A 14,897-nucleotide genomic window follows, 5' to 3' on the forward strand; every position below is an offset into this window, starting at 1 on the left:
GTCTGGAACCGCGTGACCGCTACGGTCGCAGGTTCGAATCCTGCCTCGGGCATGGATGTGTGTGATGTCCTTAGGTTAGTTAGGTTTAAGTAGTTCTAAGTTCTAGGGGACTGATCACCACAGATGTTAAGTCCCATAGTGCTCAAAGCCATTTGAACCATTTTTGAAGGTTGTGTTAGCCTTTTGTAAATAAAGAATAACTCACACTGCAAAATTTTACTAGTAGTCAGGCAAACGCATGCATATAGTGTAGCATACGTTACTGTTTGGCAGCACCTTTGCACGTCAGATGATCTATATTCTTTGTATGTAAGGCATAAAATGGTTCAAATGGCTCTGAGCACTATGGGACTTAACTTCTGAGGTCATCAGTCCCCTAGAACTTAGAACTACTTAAGCCTAACTAGCCTAAGGACGTCACACACATCCATGCCCGAGGCAGGATTCGAACCTGCGACCGTAGCGGTCGCGTGGTTCCAGACTGCAGCGCCTAGAACCGCTCGGCCACTTCAGCCGGCTAAATCCTGGTCATCGTAATTTGTGGTGGAATGTATCGTACCTCATGTGGACTGATCTGGTGAAACAAGCGATTTATGGTTACGAATTTTGTCACATGCCATTATAGAGAATGTATTACGCCTTTAAAAACTACACTTTCCTCGATTCTCCACCTACTTTACAATAGACTTCAGACGTGAAATTCTGAACATCACAGGTAAGTCCATAGTCAGAAGACACTGCTACGTGTTGAGAACACAGATCCAGCATGACATAAATACAGGGTATCAATAGTAGGTCAGGAGAACGAAAGCATAGATAAGATGAATTATATAGTGCTTCTGTATCAACAAATAATTTAACTTCATTACCAGACAATGATACTTGAAATGCACTAAGACACAGGGGGTGTCAAACGTAGTTTCCCAGCAATGGTTTGTGAAAGGTAATGTTTAATTATGTCCAGTTCTATATGAAGTTAAGAGACAAACAATTTTCAAACAACAGTAGCACCTTCACTGTCGTATTGATGAATAAGAAATACTTACTGTTTTGCAAAGAAGGTTAGATGCATTGATTGTTGTAATTACACAGTGATGCGTTAACTGTTCTTGTCACTGCAACAGTTACTGTGAAAGCATGCCATTCATAAATGTTCATTTGCATTTAACTTTAAATATTTCCATGAGTACCTCTTTTTATGCTTTGCGTTACTTTTTTCTGTATTTTGTTTACTGTATTTCATGTGTGATAGAAATGATGTCATGATAGTCACTGTGCTCTGAGACTTGCCAAAAACAGTGAGATCGTTTGTTGTGCTAATATGTGGTAAATTACCTTTCTTTAAGCTTTAACACAGTATTTCATTTGAAATACTCTGATCGTCAGTGTGCATCGTTCTTATACAACAATGATTTTATTTCTTCCTTTTGTGGGTAAGCCAGTGACTGTGATTTCATATCCTTCTGGGAAAACTTACTTATTACGTGCACTGCAGTGACGCATGTTATCTTTCCATCCACTTTTGGTATCATGAACTACACTGCGTGTACTCTGGCCAAGTAATACAGTACTATTTCTTAATTTTAGTTGCGCTTTTACTGCATCTACTAGTATTCAAATGTGTACGCATAATTAAAACGAGTTGTTCCCACAAGACCTGATGGGAGTTACCTGTATTAGAAATGGTTAATATCCAAGTGGACATAATTTTGATACAACCCCACAGATATGAATAAAGGTATGCATGGATCCATGGTTGTACCATTTTGCTGTTATACAATCCTATGGTGCTTGCATGTGATAATGAAGATTATGCTAGCCTTTTTTTTAACCTGGCTATCTGCTAAAAATGCATGTAGAATCACTGATTCTCATTCTCAGTAAACAAGGACGAATAGGGACAACCTCTCAATGACATGGTTTCTTACACTATTGCTAATGTGCGACGAACAGTCACCCTGTACTGCTGGAGAAATTCTGTAGTCACATATCACTGCAGTTAGTTTCTTAACCCTTCCCTGTTACTCCTGTCCCTACTATCATGTCCCTCAATCTGTTCTGTTCTTCTTCTTCCGTCAAGAAGGGACTAGTCTGAGCACATCTTGACCATGTGACTCTCATAGTACGATAGTTCCAGTTCTATTTTACTACTCCAGCCAATACTATGAGTTATCGCTGCTGCTTTGTTGCAGTGTCTGCTTTAACTATTATCCAAAGACTTATTGCACGGTATGTGCCGACTCTCAATTGGTTAGTTAAGCAAGGAGCCAATGTTATTTTCTAGAGGAATGATTCAGCATATCAGTTGTCAAACAGTAAGTGTTTTATCACTGATAGGAATATAGCTAAGTACTTCATCTAGGCCCCCAATAAGCCTACCTATGATTTATCCACATCATCTTGTCTCATATATCTTAGCAATGGGAATATCACCACTCCATTCACGTGTTTCACAAATTAGATGTATGCTTTGCTAATTATGGACTTACCACTCCATAAGAGAACTATCTGGAACCTTGATCATTCGTTTAAGATATTCATATGGTATGTTTCAATTGGACAAAGGTGATTCCAGAAAGTTTAGAACTGCTTCCAATGTGCATCATAGCCTGAAAGTAATAGTACTGCTCTCTCTTATACTGTCTTTCTTTACAACAACTTACATTTAACATAATGATGTAAGACCATTAAACGATTATATAGTATGAGAAATGTGATATGCCTTGTTCGATGTACAGCCCTCCTGTTTATTCCATATCATTAACTGCTCAACAATTTATGTGCGAAAGGAACCAATGAGACTCGCTAGATAGGCAGTTAGTGTCTTTCAACATCCACCCCATGCAAATGAGAGGGAGGATGTTGCTTGGCCTTCAGGTTCCTCCAGGGGCATCGTCCTAACACGGTATGGTTAGCCATCACAGAGACTCTGGTCTGGTCTCACCACTTACTTATGATTTGTCTTTGTACTATGGTCCTTTCTACCATCATTCATCTTGCTGTCACACAAAAACATGAGTGCCCCACTTGCACACTGAAAACTACAGTACCTCACTTATGGTTGTAGTGGCTCCACTCACACACAACACAAACACCTATGACACACAACATTCGCTCTTGGACCCTTACAGAGTGTTCCCTGAGTGGGTATCTGTAATTCATACACTATCATGTTATTTTGACTCATCATGTTTCGCCTACCACTGACACTGCTTTGAATACTATGCGTACACAGGCAATAATGTTCCACATTGTTTCCAGTCTGAACACTGATCTGCCCTTGAGTATCTATCTCTTTAGTATATTTTTAAAATAATACTGGAGCCTCCATTTGATGCTTATGAACACTTGTGCTATATTACTCGTCGTCGTTGAGCAAAAGGGGACCTCAGAGATTATCTACATATTCCGCTGAATGAAATGTGTCATTCAGCAGTACATAATCACATTTATCAAGCAGTTCCCGGCTGATGCACCTGGCACCACATCAATTTCAGCCTTGCTCACTCCTTCAAGAAGAAATATGAATAATGATGTCTTTTCTCAATGTGGCCGCCACCAATGTTATCAGTTACGCTCATACTCTAATTAAATACTCACTAAACCACAATTTTGTGCATTTGTCCCTCCAGTGTTGTGTTTTACCTACCAGTTAGGCTCTGCTATTTTGATGACATGAGTGCAAACACATCTGATGACCACCATTCCGTGTATGGAAAGATTTAGAATGCTTCAAGCAATCTGTTCAGCTGCTCTGTGCTTGCCCATCTGTCACTAAGCATGAGAGCAGTGTCTCTGTATATGCATACATTACTGATACTGGTTACTTTTGTGACTCTTTCATTCCCACTAATACGTACCACATTATGCATTCACATGTAGTACACTATAAACAGGTATACAGTTGGACACAGCCCAGTGCCTTACACACCTACAAAGATAATGTACTACTTGCCAGCATTGCATCACTGAGAAAAACTATGAATGCTTTGCCTCTTTTAACTCATTTACTTACCTCGTATATCTATAGGCGTTTCTGCTCATTTCACATTCCTTTACTACCTTTAGCTTTGACAAATTTTTATAGCACCAGAATAAAATTCTATGGCTTTATGACACAAATCTTGTATGGCAGCAGCACACTCACTTCGATTCCTACTACTCATGAGTTCATTACACCTTGATAGGCTGATGAGATGACGAAAAACGACTGATTCATCTAGCAACAAGCTCCTGCCCTTCCTATTACTTCCCTTTACGATTAAATGTAAGTTGCAGTAATTGTAATGCATGATGTCACCTCTTTTCCTGTTAATGTATTTGTTTCTCACTTCATACTGTCATGGCTCTGGCTCTGAGCACTATGGGACTTAACATCCATGGTCACCAGTCCCCTAGAACTTAGAACTACTTAAACCTAACTAACCTAAGGACAGCACACAACACCCAGCCATCACGAGGCAGAGAAAATCCCTGACCCCGCCGGGAATCGAACCCGGGAACCCGGGCGTGGGAAGCGAGAACGCTACCGCACGACCACGAGATGCGGGCATACTGTCATGTTCTGCCATCTGTTTATTATCACCTAATTTAATTAGGACTGGCTTGGACCAGTTGGGTCCCTCATCAGTCACAAGACTACAACCCTTTTCAAAAATGGACTACTGTGAACACCTGTCTTCAGTCCATTACATAGGCTACCCTGCATGGTGCACAACATGCTTGTTTGCTTCAGACATCACGAGCATGGACAGTTGATCATGATTCCTTTCCTAGTTCACCTCCCATCCTTATTACACCATCTGTTATATTTTAATACATTATAATTATAATTGTAACCAATACTAGCAACTTTAATTTCGTTAGAGACAATTGAAGTTGGTTTGGCCATTTTCCTATCAGGTTAGCCCTCTACTCTTTCCCATAGCTTACCAAGGAAGGTATCACTACTGGGTAGGTCTACTGGCTCCTATTTTGACATCCTTGTCCTAAATCTAACATCTCCATATTCATGCCAGTTTACATAATGGACACTTCCAAAATGTGGTTTCATTCTCATTAGATTTTCAGAAAAGTGGGGATAGAAACTCACATTTGATTTAACAACAAAGTATACAATTAGTACAGCTACAGTAAACCATACACATTAGCCAACTGTTGACCAAATTCTGCAATATGCTAGGCTATAACGTCTTATGTCCCTTCTAAAAGGATGCCAAAAGCAACTGGCTGTGAATTCAGTCCTCTCAACATTCAGCCCTACTCAACATAAATCATCACTATTTTTTCCAAAGAATACCGAACTTTTAAACTTGTGCAAAGCTTCAAGACAACTAGCACCTGTGAACAAGCTATAAATACTGCTGATCAATCATCTTGACTGTGAAGCCATCGAACCTTGGTACCCTGTTGACATTGCCCCCACATGAGTGCTAACTTTTGCAGCATGCAAGCGGAAATGACCAGACAATGGGTACTACCATCTCTGTCTTTTCATACTGATCTAATTCTCCTTCACTACATTATAGACTCTGTTCATCCTGTGAACAACCAGTCACAGTACCACTCCGCCTTGCTATGCGAGTTTGATTTAATAGAAGTGCAGCTGTGCTGAAAACAAATTTGGTATCCCTGATCAGACTGACGCTGATCGCTGTGATAAAGCTCCACAGCGAGCTTCATTCTTTGTTACGCAGTATCATGAAATCCTAGAATGCTTGCATGTATGGCTCACTCACAATGAAGACAACCTTTCAGCTACCAACTGACAAACCCACAATATAGTCACTATGCTAATACTGCAACATTAGGGACTTAAAAACACGATCCAGCGTGACTTAATTCGCAGGGAACTGTGCAAACTCACTGCTACTCTGGAAATAACCAAAGCCTTAGAGATCTTGTTGTTTAACACCCAAGCAACAGTTGAATGTTCAAACCCTGCTCACTACCATTCAGCCACGACTGCAAGAGAGACTCAGCCCCAACTTAGTGCCAGCTGAAACCTTCCAGCAAACCATAACTAATAATTCATTTCATGCATCAGTACACATGCAAATGCCCATGTAGGGATCAACCTTGCTGTATTATTGCACTGATGCTATTGTACAACTGTCATGATCTACAGATGTGTTAAATGAGCAGATATCCCTGCCCATGACTTGCACCAGTTGCAAATTTGAATGTTTTCACCTTTTCTTTCCTTGTCGCCTGTGTAGCTACTTATGAACGCCATGTTTGGCAAATGGACGTCCTGTTTGTTTGCAAGTGTTGTTCATTAGACTGTCATGTAGTTCGAGGTTCAACTGTGCATTTATAATAAATATTACAAGAGGCCTAACTTATTACTCTGCGCCAGTGTCATGAATTGTGAAATTCCACTGCTTTTAGAGGGTCCTAAATAATTCCGTTGCTCTAGCACAGTTGTTGCAATCCACAAATCTTTACTTATGTCCACTGGGAACAGATTACCGTATTTGGTAGCACAGTCAACTATAGCAACAGTTCTCTGCTGTAACCATACATTTACACATCTGACTTATCGAGTTTCTCTAACAGTAGACTTTTATTTAACGTTCTTACTATGATGTATCACACCCACCATTAGCTTATCTGCTCATTTAACTTACACACACAACAGCTTTAAACTTTTTCTGCTAATTTGCCTGAAACACCTTTTGTGATGGCACCTAACCGACAGCCTGTCTACACTACCAAACAAATCTAAGACTCGTTTTCTGCAAACCACTGACGAATACTAGCTTGGGAAAATTGCAAGTTACCACTGACCACAGCAACACACACTTCACTGAGTGGAGGAAGCTGGAATAACTGCATACAGTGGTTGCCCTGGTGTCATCTCTCTTGCAGTCACTGTAGTTGTGCTCAGAATTGTTATATGGATCATATGTAATCAAGGATATTGTGAAGTATTCAGATCACCAAAACCGGTGGTGCACAGGAAGCAGCTGTTGGGTAATTTTATACTTAAGTGGATTTTGGATCCTGGCAAAATTCAGTCACGACTCTTGTTTACGACTAAGCATTAGGAGAAGGGCTGCTAATGTGTATTAGTTTGTTTCCATTGTATAATTTTGTCATTTTTCTTATTCTGTAACATGGGAGAGTTACATTCCACTCAGTTAAGGAACAAACCAATGAGGTAGGATTTAACAATCAGTATCAGTTGAGTACATGAAATAAGATTTAATAAAACAATGATAGTGCTACAGTTATCTTAATGAGATTAGCTTATTATGGATATATAATCGGTTTGTAATGTATCCTTCAATAACTTTGTAATTTTAACTTTTATACTACAAACTGCAGAGATTATAGAAAAATTATGAATCTTATCAATATTATTTAGCTAAACCTCCTTTTGTATTGAAATACCCAGCCCACCTTCTGCTGCACCCCTTCGATGCAGTGTTACAGTCTTTCATGATCTTCATAACTGGTAACAACAAATGGTGGCCCCAATGCTGTCATTCCTGACCACAATACTATATCACTGCCCACGGGAATCACCATTGCAGCAGCCTAGCCACTGCACAGCTGATGCATCTTGACAACCCTCATGATGTCCCTGCTGGCTCAGAACGTGGTTGGCACATCTGTTGCCCCTGCACTACAACACCACTGTACCAGTGCATCATCTCACTTGGCTGTATACATTTCTACAATAACCTAAATCAGCCAATTCAAACTCATAATTATTGTACTATTGTCTGTAACTTCTTAAATACTTTTGAGTTTTCTATTCCTGTCCACTTTTTTACTGTATTTTGGAAATTCTTTGTTTCCCACATTAGAAGCTTGCATCCCTTAGCAAAAGCCACCCATCCAAAGGATCATTTTCAAATATTAAACTACTACTTTTGTAATTTTGAAATAATTAGCCTGCTGCTACGGATTGAGAGTGAAATGTGTGTGGTAGGCTGACAGACTGAGTGGGAAACACTTCATGAAATATGTTTCACTGCAGAGCTGTGGCTAGGCAGGGGCTGGTTCTGCACCAGTTACCACTGTATATGCCTTGCTCACATTCATACCATTCTGACAGTGAGGATGCTGAAGGGTTACACTTCCAGAAAGCGTTGCTAGTGAGGAAAAATTCTAGAAACCCATCCAGCAACCAATCAGACAGCTGTTAATGGTCACACAGGTTCATAGAGCATAGCCAGGTTCAATTTGGCTCTCTTTCAACCAGCTTTCAGTCTGATCAGATGTGCCCTTCCATCCCATTCTCCAGCACTATGCCCTCAGTCTGTTCGTGACCTTACAGGTAGAGTTCTGATGTAAACACCAGTCAGAAGTTTTAAAGCACTCTCCATTGTTTTTTTTTTTTAACAATATGCTTGACTGCCATGTGTTCCTGGATCCACATCCTACAATTGACTTTTCCTTGACAATTCTTGTGCAATAATTTATTCTGTAGTGATTAGCTTAGGTAATTATTTAAATAGGTGCAGTTACACTCTTTAATTAATTGGTATACACTGTGTTTATGTAGACTCAGGTCTTTGGGTGGTTTCCCACACAACCACTGAATATGTTTATTTTCTGCTTACATCTCTTGTACTAGAGAAACGCTACATAACCCATCTTTAGCTGCACATATAGATATTCAGTCCGCATTGTGAACCTTTTTTAACATGTTACTACAAATTTTACTGATTTGCTTATAGATTCATAATATGTAAAGTCGCCACACTTAGTAGTATATTTTCAGATTCATCTGAAAATAAGGCTATTGTCCAGAAGCCTGGTTTTTCTTTCCTTTTATTGGAAAATATTTAGTAAAATATTTAAAAATAAATAAAAAAAATATTTAATAAAAATGAATCTGGATGTCCTATCATGAGAAAGATGGAATAAATGTAATCACATCTCTACAAAGTGTAGTAAAACAGAACAGTGCCAATCACTTAATTATAACCAACCCCAGTTGTTACACATATGAAGGAACATGTACTAAACCACTTTCACCAATAACAAATAGCTAGGGAATCAAAAGTAAAAAAAAATCGTTCTGAAATTAAAAATGAAGCATAAGTACACATTTCCTAAACGTCATGTTTATTTACACAAATTAAGAAAAATATACAGAATGGAAACATTTTTGACTATAACACTGGACATATTTAGTACTCACGTTCTCAGCTCTCCCAAGTGTTGTTCTTGCATGTACCTTACACAGTATTAAACGCTTAACAAAGAATTAACAGCTTTGGTGCATAACACTTATCTACAATATCACTGAATTATGTACACAGCTTTGTGAAACAAAAAAATTTCACAAAAAAATATAGCTATTGTGCACTGGTGTAAATGGTAACCAAGCACAATGATTTTGTTAGATTACACATTTTCCCGTCTGACCCATTTACATGAAGATGCATTGATGAGCAAAAATATCATGAACACTGCCTGTGAGGAGAATGAATGCCATGTTGTACACACATGATGCAGTATGCAGATTACAAGTATAGCAGATCAGAGATTAAGAAGGAATTGTTCTACCAATTAGATAGGCTGTGAAAATGTAAATCCAATGACATAAGTGACTTTAGCAAAGGACAGGTTACAGTGGTATTGCAGTTGGGAACTAACACCTCAAAAGTGGTGAAGCTGGTTGGCTGGACCTATGCTACTGTTGTGAACATCCAGAGAAAGTGGTTGAAAGGTGATAAATCCATAACCTTATCAAAAGATGTAATACATCTATACCTCATCACAAATCATGGAGATCAGAGGCTTGTCTGCTCTGTAAAGCTGGAAACATGGCAATATGAGGCATATCTAATGACAGAAAATAATGCTGGAGAGGCCATACACATTTTAAAACACACAATTCATTGTACATTTTTGAACATAGGGCTCCACAACATATGGTCTCTGTATGTTTCCATACTAACCCATCAAATTGTTCAATTGCAACTGCATTGCGCAAGGGATCATTGATGCTGGAATGGATGTCAATGCTAATGTAAACTGCCAACTGTCAGGATGAGTGACATTTCTTGTTACACCAGGTGAATTCCACATCCAGATATGCAGTCATGTAGGTGAATGGCACCAGATCGAGGACCTGTTATGCTATCGGGCAAGTCACTTGGGCTCCTTTGGGACATCTGGTAATAATTGGAGGCATCATGACAGTTGCAGACATGTCACCTTTATTGGAACTACATAGATTCCTTCATGCCTGATGTGCTCTCCCACAGTGAAGGCAGCTTTCAGCAGGTAACTGTCCATGTCACATGTACAGAACGACTACACAGTGGTCTGAGTAGCATGGTAACTAACACTGATGTCTCGACCACACCATTTAGCTGATTTGAATGTGTGCAATACAACTGGTGCAACATACATCCAGAAATATGAAAACGACATGTCAAGTCCATATCATGTAGAATTGTTCATGTATTGTGTTCCAAAAGTGGACAAAGATGCTATCAAGTAGATTGTTATATATGTTGTTACGTTTACAAATGCAGGATTAATATGAACAGAACATAAATGTACACACTATTAATGACACACACAGCAGATCTCTTCACAAAACATACATTAGTAAAATAATGCCATAACCACGTTTCTCCAGTGTTAAGTTTACTAGCCTTTATGAAGGAAGTGCCATGGATATATTTTTGATAACATTGTTTCTAAAGTGCAGTTACAAGTACTACATAATGACTATGTCTAGAATATTAAGCAGCAAGTCATCACATTTCGTTGGTCTTATACTGAATATTGCATTGTACTTATGATTACTGACGAAGGTAAATCATTTATCACAATTCACAATCTTCTTGTCGCAAGATCGATAGGAAAAAGCAGCAGTGTTAATGACAAAAACACATTTGATTCATGTTTCTGGAGTATTTAGTAATAGAAGTTCTTGACATCACAATCTGTAGATATGGATTTTTATATTGTCACATTATCTGTTACCACTCTATAGTACACATCATTGCACATTTTTTTCCCACAATTCTACCACATTTTAATGTTATTTCACAGGAAGTGCAATTTATTGTCCCCGGTTACATCCATTACTTTATAGGCCTTGAGGGCACAAACCAGGAAAATCTATTTGTGTAAACCAACACTTACTTGTAGTTTCTTTCTGACGTGAAGCAATGCATGTGTCTTGAGAGTACCCAATTCAGTGAAACTTTTGTCACAGACATCACATTTGTGAGGTCCCCTTCCAGTGTGTTCTAATGCATGTGTCTTGAGATCGCCTGACATAGCAAATGATTTCCCACTAATCTCACATTTGTGAGGTTTCTTTCTAATGTGAATTAATGCATGTGTTTTGAGAATGCTGGACACAGCAAAAGATTTCCCACAAATATCACATTTGTGAGGTTGCTCTCCAATGTGAAGTAATGTGTGGGCCTTGAGATTGCCTGCCCTAGCAAAAGACTTCCCACAAATATCGCATTCGTGGGATTTCTTTCCAGTGTGAATTAATGTGTGCCTATTGAGATCACTCAACAAAGCAAAGGATTTCCCACAAATATTACATTTGTAAGGTTTCTTCCCAGTGTGAATTAATAAATGTTTCTTGAGATAACTTGACAAAGCAAAACATCTCCCACAAATCTCACATTTGTGAGTTTTGTTTCCAGTGTGAATTAATTAGTGAGTCTTCAGATTACTTGGATGTGCAAACGATTTGTCACAAATCAAACATTTGCGAGGTTTCTTTCCAGTGTGATTTAATAAGTGTGTCTTGAGATAGCCTGACCTAGCAAAAGATTTCTCACAAATCTCACATTTGTGAGGTTTCTTTCCAGTGTGAACTAATTCATGTGTCTTGAGCCTATCTGACCTATGAAAAGATTTCCCACAAATCTCACATTTGTGAGGTTTCTTTCCAGTGTGAATTAACTCGTGAGTCTTGAGACTACCTGATTGGGCAAACGATTTGTCACAAATCAAACATTTGTGGGGTTTGTTTCCAGTGTGAATTAATTCGTGTCTCTTGAGATTGCTCGACAAAACAAAACTTCTCCCACATATCTTACATTTGTGAGGTTTCTTCCCAGTGTGAATTAAAATGTGAGTCTTGAGATAACCTGCCCTAGCAAAAGAGTTCCCACAAATCTCACATTTGTGAGGTTTCTTTCCAGTGTGAATTAACTCGTGAGTCTTGAGACTACCTGACTGGGCAAACGATTTGTCACAAAACACACATTTGTGAGGTTTGTTTCCAGTGTGAATTAATTCGTGTCTCTTGAGATTGCTCGACCTAGCAAAATATCTCCCACAAATCTTACATTTGTGAGGTTTCTTCCCAGTGTGCATTAATTCATCTATCTTGAGATGACCTGACTGAGAAAACGATTCCCCACGAATCTCACATTTGTGGGGTTTCTTTCCAGTGTCAAGTAATTTCTCTCTCTTGGGGTGACCTGACCTACCACACAATTTGCCACAAATACCACATTTGTCTGTACTGTTTGCAGTAAGTAGATCACCCTGGGCACTGACATTAACAGCTGTAGACAAAGTTCCATAGTCACTTATTTTATCAGCATCATTTCTCATAGGTGTGTTACACACGTCATTAGAGGACTTCCTTGAAGTTTTCCAAGTTTCCTTGTATGAAGAGCACACATTGTGTTCTGTAACAGAAACTTCTGGCAAACTATCCAAAAGGATACTGCTTTGATGCTCACCACTATAGCCATATTTTTCATGGTTGCCAGCAGTTAAGACGTGATCATTCTCACTCATTCTCAGATGTTTTTTCAAACTAAATTTACTGTCAAATATCTCACCACACCACTTACAAACATACAAAGGTGGTTGCATGCCATCAATGTGCATAAACACATGCTTTATGAGTCTGTATTCTGAAGGAAAGCCCTGTTGACAGAAATTACAGCTATATACATGTAATTCCTTTTCCCTCATACTACAGTCATATTGGGTAGCAACTGAGCATTCTTTATCAACAGTCACATCTCCTGTATGGGTACCAAACTCGTGTGTTGACTTCTCCATATCTATCACAAATTCATTCTGGAGCAGTCGATGGTGAGACGTTTCTTCACATGATATGCCACACCTCCCACCAGTACTCTGAGTCAATCTGAAGAGTGAGGAGCAGAATGTTACATGTATATATATATATATATATATATATATATATATATATATATATATATATATATATATATATATATATATAACAAAGAAACAATATTTGAATGTCCATCAATCCAGTACTATAGGGCACAAGTCATAAAAGTGCATAAGAAATTACATATTTACTGTTAGCGATTTAAAATTATAATATTACACCAGAAGGAAAGAACTGATGAGGTAAAAATGGTTTAAAACGAAAATAACCAGAGGAAATTCAATAATGATTAATCTGAGTCACTGTCACTTTCATTTGAAATTTTTAGATCAGAATTAAAATAATTGCATGTGTTACAATCTTTTTAAAATACAGTGCTACAAGTTAATAGTCTACACAAAGTAATTAAATTTATCAAAAGATGTAGCAATTATTAAGTTCAAGGCATTTAAGATTTAAACAAGAGAAATAATTTTTAAATTTTCCTCTTCCATTATCTTAGCTCGTTAAGTGCCTTTTCTTTGTTTTGCAGACACTTTCACCTCTGGCAATGATAAATTTATTTCACCTAGTAAACAGATTTTTTTTGTTTGGTTCCCAGTGATTCAAGAACTAGTGCAAGCTTCGATATTTTGATTAGGTATCTAGTATGGATGGTAATTAGGTGGATAATGACTGTTCATGAACAAGAATCAATGTCACAGGAATCAAGGGGGAAAAAATTGCAAACTGATGAATGATTGTCAATGGTACACTTGCAGATGGTTTCAATCTAAGACTGCGTTTTTGGCACTGCAACTTATATGAAGCCTTGAACAAATGGAAATACTGTCTGAAAGGATGGAAATGGTTGTAAATTTTCCAGTACATTTGCAGTGAGCCTTTTTAAAAGTTCTAAATCTTCCCAACATCTGGTCATCTGGCATTGCAGAACACCATTGACTGAAGGACACACATATTAATGGCCACATCATCACCCATTGAACACTGCAGGTTGACACTTCATACTGAGTGGCAGTGATAACAGCTGATGCATGAGCTACCCCTGTACTATCTGGGTCCCATTATTCCACCTGCAGTTAAACCCTTTCCCACAGATCAGAACTGTGATGTCTTTCAGGTCCCCAGTATGTGGAACATGTTGGAAATAAAAGATTACAGATACTGAAGGCGTGCCTGCTTCAGTGTTTTCTTTTGTTCTGACTATAACTTTTCACTTTTTTGCAATGTGTTGCGTATACAGTTTTGTTTGGCATGGGTCTGGTAAATTTCGAGTGTTTTTAAACTCTTAATTAGGATCACACGATTTTTTTAACGTAACTGGTATCATTGTGTGTGTCGGATTCTAGAAGTTGACAACTGTATCACTAAATCTTGTTATTTCTTTTTAACTCAATTAGATACAACATAGGAAAGTGAAGTAACTGAATATTAATAATGAAGAAAGAAATCGAAAAAAATACGCAAGTAAAGTTTCAAACAAATACCTTTCTGTTTCTCAAAGTACTAGAAATGAAACTTACAATTAAAATTTTATGTTATGCCAGTCAACTGTAAACAAACCAGAATAATGAAGAGAATTTGTGGAAAAGTTCAACAATAAATAAATTTTGATGTTACTTATTTATCAGTTGTTTTAGAGACCTCCATGTAAGCATGTACTGGGTACTTGTGTCAAATCCTTAATCTTTACTGCACAACAATTTTTGTTGCAGGTACATTCATACACTATTCATGCAGTGTCAATGGAAGTGCACATATATTTTATCGACACACATAGTACACCCTGGACAAT

This window comes from Schistocerca cancellata, chromosome 11, assembly GCF_023864275.1.
Source record: "Schistocerca cancellata isolate TAMUIC-IGC-003103 chromosome 11, iqSchCanc2.1, whole genome shotgun sequence".
NCBI classification, from domain to species: domain Eukaryota; kingdom Metazoa; phylum Arthropoda; class Insecta; order Orthoptera; family Acrididae; genus Schistocerca; species Schistocerca cancellata.